Source organism: Diachasma alloeum, unplaced genomic scaffold (genome assembly GCF_001412515.2).
Source record: "Diachasma alloeum isolate Michigan unplaced genomic scaffold, Dall2.0 Dall_scaffold_00183, whole genome shotgun sequence".
Taxonomy (NCBI): Eukaryota; Metazoa; Arthropoda; class Insecta; order Hymenoptera; family Braconidae; genus Diachasma; species Diachasma alloeum.
The window spans coordinates 1,231,008-1,243,812 of record NW_021680349.1 but is presented as its reverse complement, the minus strand read 5'-3'; the positions used below and the strand labels follow the sequence as shown (position 1 = coordinate 1,243,812).

At 37.0% G+C, this 12,805-nt stretch overlaps 1 protein-coding gene across 2 annotated transcripts in view; it reads left to right on the top strand.

The window, feature by feature from the left end:
- The window catches only part of LOC107047213 (LIM domain only protein 3), an 89,909-nt gene that overhangs the window by 46,945 nt on the left and 30,159 nt on the right, over window positions 1-12,805 (top strand). Inside the window, exon 1 of one of the 2 annotated variants that reach the window (XM_015269968.1) lies at window positions 5,693-6,069. The exons of the other annotated variant lie outside the window; for it this stretch is intronic. The gene's annotated coding sequence lies outside the window, so the exon portion shown is untranslated. Of the gene's footprint in view, window positions 1-5,692; window positions 6,070-12,805 lie in introns of those variants that run through there. 2 annotated transcript variants of the gene reach the window in all.

The following is a 12,805-nucleotide window of genomic DNA, read 5'->3' as shown; positions in this document are numbered from 1 at the left end:
CCCCCCCGCCGCCCCTCGAGTGGAAAAGAGACATCACCAGCACTCTGACTTCGACTTCAATCCTCCCCCACCCCTGGAGATGTCGGGAGACTACCGAAACGAAGGTCCACGTACTCTTCTCGTCCTCTTTCAGGGATTTAGTGTCTCTCTCCCCTGGCCGGTGATGGAGAACCTCCCAGGATATCAATATCCGGGATTGTCCGAGTTGAGACTCGAATATCACAAATACGAGACGCATGTTCCTTCGTTATTGCGCGCTCTGGGAGTTTCAAAGGTTTTTCTAAAGTTTTTTGGTGATTTTTTTTCTGTGGAGAATTTTCTTTCGGTAATTCACGGAGAGCAGGGCTGAACATTGTGGAGGAAATGGGGGCACGTTTTGCTGGGTGAAAGGTAATCGGGCGGGAGGAGGAATTCTTTAGAATAATTTGAGTAGGAAAAATGGGAAAAATCAGAATCGACTTTTTTTCGTAAAGAACGTTCGTTCTTTCATTTTCGAAGGAACATTAGGAATTAATAATTGGAATAATTATTGATTACTCGGTTACATTGATGCACTGAATTGTTATTGATTATTTACTGTGTTTGAATAAATAATTGAAATTGGTTAAACTTTTGGAAACCTTATTTTTTTAGGCATGAAATCGATTTGTAATAAAATTCACAATATCAGTAAGTTTGTTGTGACTCCCGTCGAATGATTTTTATAAATCCGTTTTTTCGTGGGGAATTCATCGGCTCCGGGAGAATTTATTGCTGTTCCGGATGGCTTCAGGGGTTGTAAAAATGTTTTTATTCATTTTTTTATATTTTTGGGTCATTTTTCTGGGGATTTTTGTTTTGTTGAGGGATTCATTGTATTTGGGGGAATTAATTGCTCTCTCTGGTCGTTTCCGAGGTTTTATAGACATTTTCATCAATTTTTTTTTCATTCGATGTGAATTTTTCTTTACGGAATTCAACTGGGAATTATTGTTACTTTTTTTTCGTTTTGTTGTGGGGAATTGATTGGCTCCGGGAGAATTTATTGTTGATTGTCATTGTTTCATCGGTTTCGCAAATGTTTTTATGAATTTGTTTTTGAATTCAACATAAATTTCTCTTAATGTCATTGAATTAGAAATTTTAAAAAATTTTTTTTCGTCGATTTTTGTTTTATTGTGATGAATTAAAAGGTTTTTTTAAAGTAGGGAGAGGGGTGTATTTGATATTTTTCAATAGTAAATTTATTTACATTTTGTGAAAATGTCAGAAATCAAATCCAAGATTTACCAATAGAATCGAATTTCTATCTTTCTCTCGTCGTTTTTTTTTACCACCGAGGGGATGAATTTCGGTAGGGTCTATTCTCTCATTGACCCTGGGACTCAGCTGTCTCGAAAAGACGAGGGAATCGACAACCTGTTGGGTCGCTCGATCCGCACCCCCTCCACACCACTGATATTATTTTTTCTCTCTCGGGTTTTCTCTCTCGTTATTACGTGTAATCGAGGGCTTTGCGCTGATAAAAAATTCGTTGCCATTATTTTCATCCCCCAATTACAATTATTGCTTTGTAATCCAGTGAAAAAAAATCAATAATGAAGCGTGCATCGCATCCCCTACATCCATACAAAATTAAAAAATAAATAATCCATATAATTGATCATTTTTATTGCCATAATTGACTTTTTCTTTACTAGATTTGTCAAGATAATTTGAAATGAAGTTTTCGTTTTGATATCAAATTATTGTTGTATTGTAATAATAAATTGATATTTCATGGACAATTGACATGGGAATAATTCATTGAATTCTATTTAGGGAAAAAAATAATGAAAGTTCATATTTCACTGAAAATTTAATCAAGTTCCAAATTTCTGAACAGCATTTGAAATGAGAATTACTCAACCTGTGTGAATTTCCAATTGATCTAAAATTTAAAAATATATTTAACGAAATTTCCAAGATATCAAGTAATTTTCAGAGAATAATTGACCTGAAATTTACTATTCTCACCGATGTTTTCGGGAAATCCTGCATTTTCAATAACAAAATTCCTTGAATTTTCAGTAGAACTAAAACAGGGATTGGCATCAATCATTGGATGATTAATATAAAGAGAAGTTGTACCTTAAAATGACTGCAGTTTCCTTATCTTCATTGAATTTTGAAAAATAATAAAATAATTGATAATCTAAATTTTCAGTCAACGAATTAAATAATTCACAATATAGAATTGTCAATCGACCATTCAGTAAATAATTCTAAATTCCCGAAAGCAATTTTCGATGAACCAAATAATCGTCATTCATCCAAACTCGACAATTCATTGACAAAATAATCGAAAAACTGAATATTCAATTGACGCTTAAATCAATAATTCGAAGTTTATGGAGTAATATCAACCAATCAATTCTTTAAAATTCCTGATTATGCCGACGTCTGAACTAAAACGGGATAAAAGTTCCTTAAAGTGTACCTCAAAATTTCAGCCAAAATTTTTCAACAGCGTATCCTCGATAAACTAATCTTACAGAAAAAATAAAAATGACGACCGTTGAGACGTCTTTTCTCAAAAGCACTCAGAATGTCCTTTCTCTTCCTCTTCCGCATCTTCGTTGAATCCAAGAGTGAGTGGAGTCACCCCGGAGTAGTATAAGTCGAGGACAAAGTAGACGGCGTACAGAAAACCTCCATTAAAGTCCCAAGAAGTGATTAGTACTTTCACCCCACCTCCTGTCCTTTCTCAATCCCCCCTCACTTCCCCTCCTCTCCTCTCCCCAGCCCCTCACCTCCCCCACAACCCCGAGAGTCCGCCGAATTTATCGTATATAATCCCGAGCACTCAATTCACTGCAACTCATTCCAACTTTATTATATTCCATTCGATATTTTCTCATATCACTCCACTTCTCCAATTAATTCGACTAACAAATTATCGAGATTTGGCGCGCCTTCAACGGGGTGCGTTTCTCCCATTATTCTTCGTTCGTTTCTACGTTTTTTTTTCGTCGGTTTCTCTCTTTCAATTAATCAGAACCACTCTGAGGTAATTAAAAAGGGCCATCGATGGAGTCTAATCCATTTTGCGATGTTCCGGTGATGTTTCTGGGTGTTTCGCGGGGGAAATAAAATGTGTGTCGAATGGGTGGAGATGGGTATGGCTTGTTTCAATGGAGTTGGGGGGAAAGCGAGGTCGTAATCTGTGCTGTTTAATCTCGCTAATGATTTCGTGATTCTTATTGTTAACACGAATTTATGGGGGTTTTATCTTTTTGTGATTTTCTGGAGGATGTTAATTAGGTAAAGTGGTGGAGCGAAATTTACTATAGTAAAATTGAATTTTTAATCAATTTTTACAACTAATTTTGCCGGATTCCTTCAATTAATTTGATTAATTAATTGATTAATATCATAATTTTTCTATTTCAGTTGGATTTTAATATTTATTTAATACAATAAACAACTATTCAATAATTTATGGAGATCAAAAGATGAAAATAGCAATAAACAATTGAATTGTTAAATCGCTAACAATTGACTGTTGTATTAATTCAATTTTCAATCGATAGAAAATTAATGGTTGAAGAAAAAATCATAAGTTCGTGTACTTAATTAAAGTAATTAGTTAAAGTGGTGGAGTAAAATTTATTCCAATATTAGAATTAGTAGAATTTTTAACCAATTTTTACAACAAATTTTTATGAATTTCTTCAATTAATTAAATTAATTATTTGATTAATGTCATCATTTTTCTATTTCATTTATATTTTAGTATTTCATTGACGAAATAAACAACAATTCATTAATTTATACACTTTCAAAGATGAAAGTGAAATCGATGAATTTAATTTCTAATCAATAAAAAATTAATCGCCAAAAAAATTATAAATTTATGTAATTAATTAGTTAATTAATTACCCGAAAAATTTTTGTAACGGTATAAATCATTAAATCATCACTGCACGAATAATCGTCTTTAAATTCTAATTGAAAGAAAATTGAATGCATCAAGTCGCCTCCCAGGTGAATAAAAAAAACTCGTAGCTTTTCTAATTTAATCTGGCGAATGATTCCGTGATTCTCTCGTACCGGCAACCCTTTCATTACTTAGTTTCCCATTCCCCTCGTGATCCTCAATATCCCCCCCCCCACCCGCCCCTTCTCCACTTCATCCCGTCATTCCCCCCCAGCAGTGAGTAGAACTGCTGCGCAACACTAAATCAACGGCCGGTGTAATTTTTGTAATGGGAGGTGTGGCTAGAGGGGGATGATAGGGGATCAATGGTGGGGAGAATCCGGTAATAGTGGGGAGGACATCTCCAAGGTGGGGGTGGTGGAGGGGAGCCAGCATCGGGATTCAACAGCGGAGGGGCGAAATAGGGGGCGAGATGAATTCAGATTATTCTGGAATTCGATTCATCGCTCTAACATCGATATTCTTGCATAAAATTTCTTCGGATATTCATTGCGCAATGCAAATTTATAATTATTATTGTCATGAAATATCTAAAGCGCGCAACTGAATCCATTCTGTAATGTAATTTATTCATTCTATGAATATCACGAAAAATTAGAAGAAATATGAGATTTAAATTACAAATTTATAATTGTTATGATTATAAAGTATTTAAACCCCTTAACTAAATGCATCCCAAGATATCAATTAATTTCAATCTAAAATCATCAAAAAATAAATAGAATTAAAGAACACAATTTTTCATAAATTCATTTTTTTTTAAAGAATTGTTCACAAATTAAGAAATTAATTCTCATTAGATTCCATTACTATTGAAAATTAATTCGCTTGAAAAATAACTTGAGAACTAAATTAACATTCACATCCTCATTTTATCATTTTTTTTTGGTTAATACAAAAAATAATTCCGTGTTCCGATGAATTTTAAAATCTTCAATAGAATAAAACCGTGTGGAACTTTGTCATAGTTCATTCTTGAATTCCATTAAAATCCAATTTCACTTTCCGCAATATTAAAACCTTCATAAAAATTTATGTTCATTCATTTAATGAATATAACTGAAAATTAGAATGAATATTCATTGTGAAATGCAATTGTATCATTATTATATCGCAACCTATTTATTCAATCCAAAATAATTTTTAAAAAATTGCATTGAATAACTCAACTTCTGATAAATTTATTTTTTGTTAAAAAATATTCGAAAATTACAAAAATAATTCTCATTAAATTCTTTACATTCGCATGCCCCTGCGCTTAAAAATGAATTCACTTGAATAATAAAACGTTCAAGCAAAATCATTATTCACTGCCTCAATTCATCAATTTTTATGTTAAACAGACAAAATAATCAATGTTCCTATAACTTTGAAAATCTTAAATGCAATAACCGCGTGAAACCTCGTAATAATTCACCGTTGAATTCCATTAAAATCCAATTCCACTCTCCGAAATAATAAAACCCCCATAAAAATTGACATTCATCCAGGCAGATAGAACCACGCGTACACGCACATAAACCCCGAACGGAGGGATGAAATCGTCCCGCGGAGAGCCCCAGCATCCTGGTGGGGATGCACCCCCCGTGGTGGGGATACCCCGGGGGTGGTGGGGATGCCGTGGGCAATAGGGGTGATGGAGCTGCCACATTGCGAAGGAGAGGGGGGGGGATTCATTGGCGTTAGTGGCGTGCCGTGGAACGTCGCACGCGACAGTTTACAGCCGGCCGCCGAGGCGCAAGGTTCTCTCCTACTCTCGTGTCTCACAACTGTTGACTCTCCAGTCAACAGTTGACGTCGACAACTACACGTACCACAGCAATAAACAAACACAGAAACCAACTAATACTCCCAATCAACAAAAAAAAAACAATTAAAACATAAACATAAATAAATGAAATTCGCGTGGCGAGTTGAGCAAAAATAAAATAATAACTCTGTTGTTCTGTTCTGTTTTGTTTCATTTGTTATGTTTTGTGTTATGACAATTAAAAAAAACAGTGAGATAATATCCCAGTGAGAGTAATAATAATTAACCATTGAAGGGGAGAAAGAAATCTTCAAGATTGCTCCCAACGCCAGGAAGTCCGCACATGGCTCCAACTTGCCAGGTAAATTAAACAAACGTGACTCTAAACTCATAAACAAACTCATCAGACGTCGTAAAACCTTCCACACATTCGCATAAACAAAATAATAAGCCATTTTAATTGTTTCTGGTCCTGAGAATTTATAATCAGTGAAGACGATTGAGCACAGAAATTACTATCGAAATTACAGTGCCTGTAATTGGTTCAGTCACCTTTGCGACTGATTAATAATGAAGTTGATTGAATAAACAATTTGAAATGCCTCGGAATTCTCTGATTAGCGTTAGGAACCGTTGATTGGACTCGACTCGAGTTTCGATCGGATTTCGCAGCGTCGGATTTAATTAAGGGGTTCGTTGAAGTCAAGAAGCGGCAAAAGGTGAGGGGGGGGGGAGAAAACGCTAAAAGGGAGAGGAGTGTATTAACTCGGGAGACTCTCTCGGGGTTGCTCGAATTACCGGGTCTGGGGGCATTTAAGACTCGATCTCACTCTGTTGTATGGCTGCCACTTGAATCTACCACTATTTTCTAACCAATACTTGCTCGAGTTTTGTGTTTGTGTGCATGAGCCCTCGATGTCAGCGATACGGATTCCTTGAAAGTCGCGCCAAGTAATCCGGTGTCGCGACACGTACCGTCACTCGATGCGCGGGACCCGGCGACCATGTGACACTCAATGGTGCTTTTTTTGTTTTAATTCTTTGTTGTTTTATTTTTTTGTTTGTTTGTTTTCTTGGAGAAGGCGAGGAAGTTTGCGGGGGTTGGGGGGCTGTTGCAGTGGGCGGTGGATTTTTTTTCAATCGTGTAAAGAGAGATATTTGCAGAAATTGCTCATGAATTTCTGGCTTTTGTGTGGCTCGTTGGCTTTTTAGAATTTTAGTAGAGCTTTGGAAGTAAATGGGATATTTCTTGAGAATTTTATTATTTTTGGGAAATTTTTGATTAAAATATAGCTATTCTTAGTGGATTCATTGGATTTTCTACAGGAGGTTTGATAAATATTCGTGGATTTTGTCGTAATTTGAAAATCTGGGTGTAAGAGATTGAAATTTTGTTCAAATTCTCAAAAATGACATTTTTTTTAATTTCATAAATTTTCCCAAAATGTAGACTTACAAGTTTGGGGAGGTGGGGCGCTTGTTTTTTGGTGGATTGAGGGGCAGTGGGTGGTGGATTTTTTTTCAATCGTGTAAAGAGAGAAATTTGGGCAAATTGCTCAGGATTTTTTATTTGATGTGTAATGCATTGGCTTTTTTGGAATGTAGGTAGAACTTTGGGAGAAAATATAATGTCACTTGTGAAATTGCGATATTTCTGGATTTATTGGATTTTGATAAACATCCATTAATTCTGGTCATTATTTGAAAATCTGGGAATATGAGATTGAAAATGTGTTCAAATTCTCAAAAATCTCATTTTATCGATTATTTCCCACTTTTGCTAAAAAAGAGTAGACTTTCAGATTTTTTTTCTCTGAGTAAAAAAATATTCAAACTTCAGGCAACAAAATTATTGTAAAATGCTTGCAAACATGGAAATTAACCCAGCTCGCCCAACTCCCCTCAACTCCGCCCTAATTAAAATCTTCAACTCTGAAAATATTCCTCCCTCAATCAACAAAAAAAACTTTTGAAAGAGTTTTACGACTCAATTAACCCCTGAAAATCATAAAGCGAGCGAAACCGATTTTTTAGGGGATTAAAAACCCTGGAAACTTGCAATAGAAGGGCTTTAATTAATGATTTCGCCGAGGAGTGCAATTCCAGTTGGAAATTAGCGAAGTACCATTGTCGAGTGATCGACGTCGAATACCCCTCTCCTCTGCCCCTCGATGTAATGAACCGACCCCTCAACTCCCCGCAATTTTCGCTGTGAGTGAATCCCCGAATGTGTGTTGAGGGAAGGTTTGCTCTACAAGTGGAGATGAAAAGCTCTTAGGAACATCCCAAAGATATTTTTCAAATAATCCGCCTCAGATGACTACTACAAATGAAACACTATTCTTTAAATTGTCGCAAAAAATAAATTTTCAACTGAAATATAATCAACTCTGAAAAAGTTTTGACGACCCAACTCCTGAAAATCATAAAACGAGCGAAACCAATTTTTCAGGGGATTGAAAAAACCCGGAAACTTGCAATAGAAGGGCTTTAATTAATGAGAAGGTTGGAGGCATGTTTTCGAGATATTGTCCAAATAATCCGCCTCAAATGACCGGAATAATTCTCTAATTTTTCAAAGTATCATTAAAACAATTTTCTACCTGTGAAAATACTAAAAGTTAAAGGAAAACAATTTCCCAACTTTCCTCAACACCACCCTAATTAAGATCATCAACTACAACTTCAAAATAATAAAAAAGACTTCAACTTGGAAATTATTCCTCCCTCCGTCAACAAAAAAAAACTTCTAAAAGACTTTTGACGACTCAATTAACCCCTAAAAATCATAAAGCGAGCGAAACCGATTTTTCAGGGGATTAAAAAATCTGGAAACTTGCAATGGAAGGGCTTTAATTAATGATTTCGCCGAGGAGTGCAATTCCAGTTGGAAATTAGCGAAGTACCATTGTCGAGTGATCGACGTCGAATACCCCTCCGCCCCTGCCCCACGATATAATGAACCGACACCTCGTCTCCCCGCACTTTTCGCTGTGAGTGAATCCCCGGGTGTGTGTTGAGGGAAGGTTTGCTCCACAAGTGGAGATGAGAAGCTCCTAGGGACATCCCAAAGATATTTTTCAAATAATCCGCCTCAGATGACTACTACATATAAAACACAATTCTTTAAATTGCCGCAAAAAATGAATTTTCATCCTGAAAAATAATGAAAATTAACAGAAAACAATTTCCCAACTGTCTTCAACTCGACCCTAATTAAAATCATCAACTTCAAAATAATAAAACAACTTCAAAATCATTGCTCCCTCCGTCAACAAAAAAAAATTCTGAAAGACTTTTGACGACTCAATTAACCCCTGAAAATCATAAAGCGAGCGAAACCGATTTTTTAGGGGATTAAAAAACCTGGAAACTTGCAATGGAAGGGCTTTAATTAATGATTTCGCCGAGGAGTGCAATTCCAGTTGGAAATTAGCGAAGTACCATTGTCGAGTGATCGACGTTGAACACCCCTCCGCCCCTGCCCCTCGATATAATGAAGCGACCCCTCGTCACCCCGCACTTTTCGCTGTGAGTGAATCCCCGGATGTGTGTTGAGGGAAGGTTTGCTCCACAAGTGGAGATGAGAAGCTCCTAGGGACATCCCAAAGATATTTTTCAAATAATCCGCCTCAGATGACTACTACATATAAAACACAATTCTTTAAATTGCCGCAAAAAATGAATTTTCATCCTGAAAAATAATGAAAATTAACAGAAAACAATTTCCCAACTGTCTTCAACTCGACCCTAATTAAAATCATCAACTTCAAAATAATAAAACAACTTCAAAATCATTGCTCCCTCCGTCAACAAAAAAAAATTCTGAAAGACTTTTGACGACTCAATTAACCCCTGAAAATCATAAAGCGAGCGAAACCGATTTTTTAGGGGATTAAAAAACCTGGAAACTTGCAATGGAAGGGCTTTAATTAATGATTTCGCCGAGGAGTGCAATTCCAGTTGGAAATTAGCGAAGTACCATTGTCGAGTGATCGACGTCGAATACCCCTCCGCCCCTTCCCCACGATATAATGAACCGACACCTCGTCTCCCCGCACTTTTCGCTGTGAGTGAATCCCCGGGTGTGTGTTGAGGGAAGGTTTGCTCCACAAGTGGAGATGAGAAGCTCCTAGGGACATCCCAAAGATATTTTTCAAATAATCCGCCTCAGATGACTACTACATATAAAACACAATTCTTTAAATTGCCGCAAAAAATGAATTTTCATCCTGAAAAATAATGAAAATTAACAGAAAACAATTTCCCAACTATCTTCAACTCGACCCTAATTAAAATCATCAACTTCAAAATAATAAAACAACTTTAAAATCATTGCTCCCTCCGTCAACAAAAAAAAATTCTGAAAGACTTTTGACGACTCAATTAACCCCTGAAAATCATAAAGCGAGCGAAACCGATTTTTTAGGGGATTAAAAAACCTGGAAACTTGCAATGGAAGGGCTTTAATTAATGATTTCGCCGAGGAGTGCAATTCCAGTTGGAAATTAGCGAAGTACCATTGTCGAGTGATCGACGTCGAACACCCCTCCGCCCCTGCCCCTCGATATAATGAAGCGACCCCTCGTCACCCCGCACTTTTCGCTGTGAGTGAATCCCCGGATGTGTGTTGAGGGAAGGTTTGCTCCACAAGTGGANGGGGGGGGGGGGGAGAGCGGCTCGTTAACCGAGTCCGTAGCTACAGAGAATGCCTGAATTATTTCGTTTGAAGTTCGAGAAAGGGGTTAGATATAGATGACTCTGTCGTCTTTGTCTGTTTTACATGCATTACGGTACGGAAAAAAAACGGGGGAGAGACGCAAATATAAATCGGGAGAAGAGTTTATTTGTCTGTCGACAAATTGGTCGGGCTAATTAGCCGGGACTGTTCTAAAAGCGGAAGTATGACGCTGACGGCTCTCGAAGGAGTTTGCTTATTGGTTTTATTATACGCTAGGGTTCAGCAGCGCATTTTATTCTCGTTTGGATTTTTTCCACACATTTTGGATAGGAGAATAATTTGTTTAATTAATTCTCTCATATTAAGAACAAAATTAATTCTTTAAATGAAAAGAAAATATTGTTTTGTTGTTCAATTTTTTTTGCATCAAAATGTCTTTGAAGATATCGCCGAATTGAAGAGTTTGAGAAAAAATTGTCAAAAAATGTTTTTTCTAGAAAATTTCAAGAGCTACAAAAGATATTTTCTGACATTTTTCACTAGAACTCGCAGTTCCCGAGATATTTTCCAAATAATCTGTCCCCGAATTACTCGCGTAATTGTCACTCCACTGCAAATAAAACACGCAATTTTTTAAATTGCCGTTAAAAATAAATTTTCAAACTGAAATATAATAGAAGTGGATAAGACACAATTCCCGTAATGCCAACGATAATTTCAGACCACGGGACGGCCAATAAAAAGCCACTTTTCCCGATCGAAATATCAAATATAATCCTCTTAAGTCGGGCACGCGAGCCACCACACTGCTAACACAGAACACACCCAGCATTTCTTCCCCTCTTCATTTCAGCGATATCTCACGGGCTGACCATCGCTCGACCCGTCCCGCTGCTGTGAGTTTAACTCGGTCGAGCCACTCGAAAGTGAGGCCGTCCATTGCTTTTACGGCGATTGAAACTTCTCGGTAGGTCCTTGGGCAGTCCGCCAGGTGGCAGTGCCATGTCCAACTTAGTGTGTGGGGCCCTCAAAGGGTGCCAAAACCAACCTTGGGATGTGGCTTGTTGTACATCAAACGGTCACTCGGGGGGATGAAAAATTCACGAGCTGTGGATTTTTATTTTTTATCTGAAGAGTATTTTTCTTATTGAGTGAGAAAAAAATGAGAGATCCATTGAAGAAATTTCAGACGAGTAAATAACACCATAGAACTTCATCGATGGCTCATTGTTGCAAGTTGAAATTTTCGATTTCACGAGATTTTCTTATTATTGTGAGAAATTTCCCCGCGGAATAGAATCTGTCATCTCCGTATTATCAACTCGTCATTGTATCCAGTCTAATTATGACAATGCTCACATGGAAATGATGTCTAAACCTATTCAAATGATATTTTCTTCCACGAATGAATTTTTAAGCAGCAAAAATTGTGATATTTCAATTTGTTATTCTATTAAAATATTGTATTTTGTTGTACATCAAACGGTCACGCGGGGGGATGAAGAATTCACGAGCTGTGGATTTTTATTTTTTATCTGAAGAGTATTTTTCTTATTGAATGAGAAAAAAATGAGAGATCCATTGAAGAAATTTCAGACGAGTAAATAACACCATAGAACTTGATCGATTGCTCATTGTTGCAAGTAGAAATTTTCAATTTCACGAGATTTTCTCTTCATTGTGAGACATTTCCACTCGGGATCGAACCCGCAACCTCCGCATTACCAACTCGTCACTGCATCCACTTCAGCTATGACAATGGTCACATTGAAATCATGTCGAAGACCATTCAAATGGGAATTTTTTCCACGAACGAATTTCTAAAAAGCGAAAATTATGGCCGTGACTATTCGCACCATTGCGTGAATCACTCCCGTACACTCCATACACTCCACGCATGCGTGAAGTTTGTGTGTTTCACGCAACCGAATTTTCATACTGCTGTGTATTTCACGCAGTTGAAGTTTTATACTACTGTGTGTTTCACGCAGTTGTATTTTTATACTACTGTGTGTTTCACGCGGTTGTATTTTTATACTACTGTGTGTTTCACGCAGTTGAAGTTTTATACTACTGTGTGTTTCACGCAGTTGTATTATTATGTACAACTCGGGTCTTCAACTCGGGTTTTCACTTGAAGGCCCGAGTTTGTAGCAAAGATGTCAGACAAGATATGAATGTTTTTTTGGGCTCAAACGAAAGAGCGGGTCGAGAAATGGCGTGCTAGGACCTCTAAAGATGGTGTTGAACCGGGGGAGACTCCTAGACCCCACTGGACAATGTTGTCACAATCGCGCTTTTCAATTGAAAACAGACATCATCTTTAGGGAGATTTGTCATCTTTAAAAACTTCTGCACGCCATTTTTCGACCCGCTCTTTCATTTGAGCTCAAAAAAACATTCATATCTTGTCTGA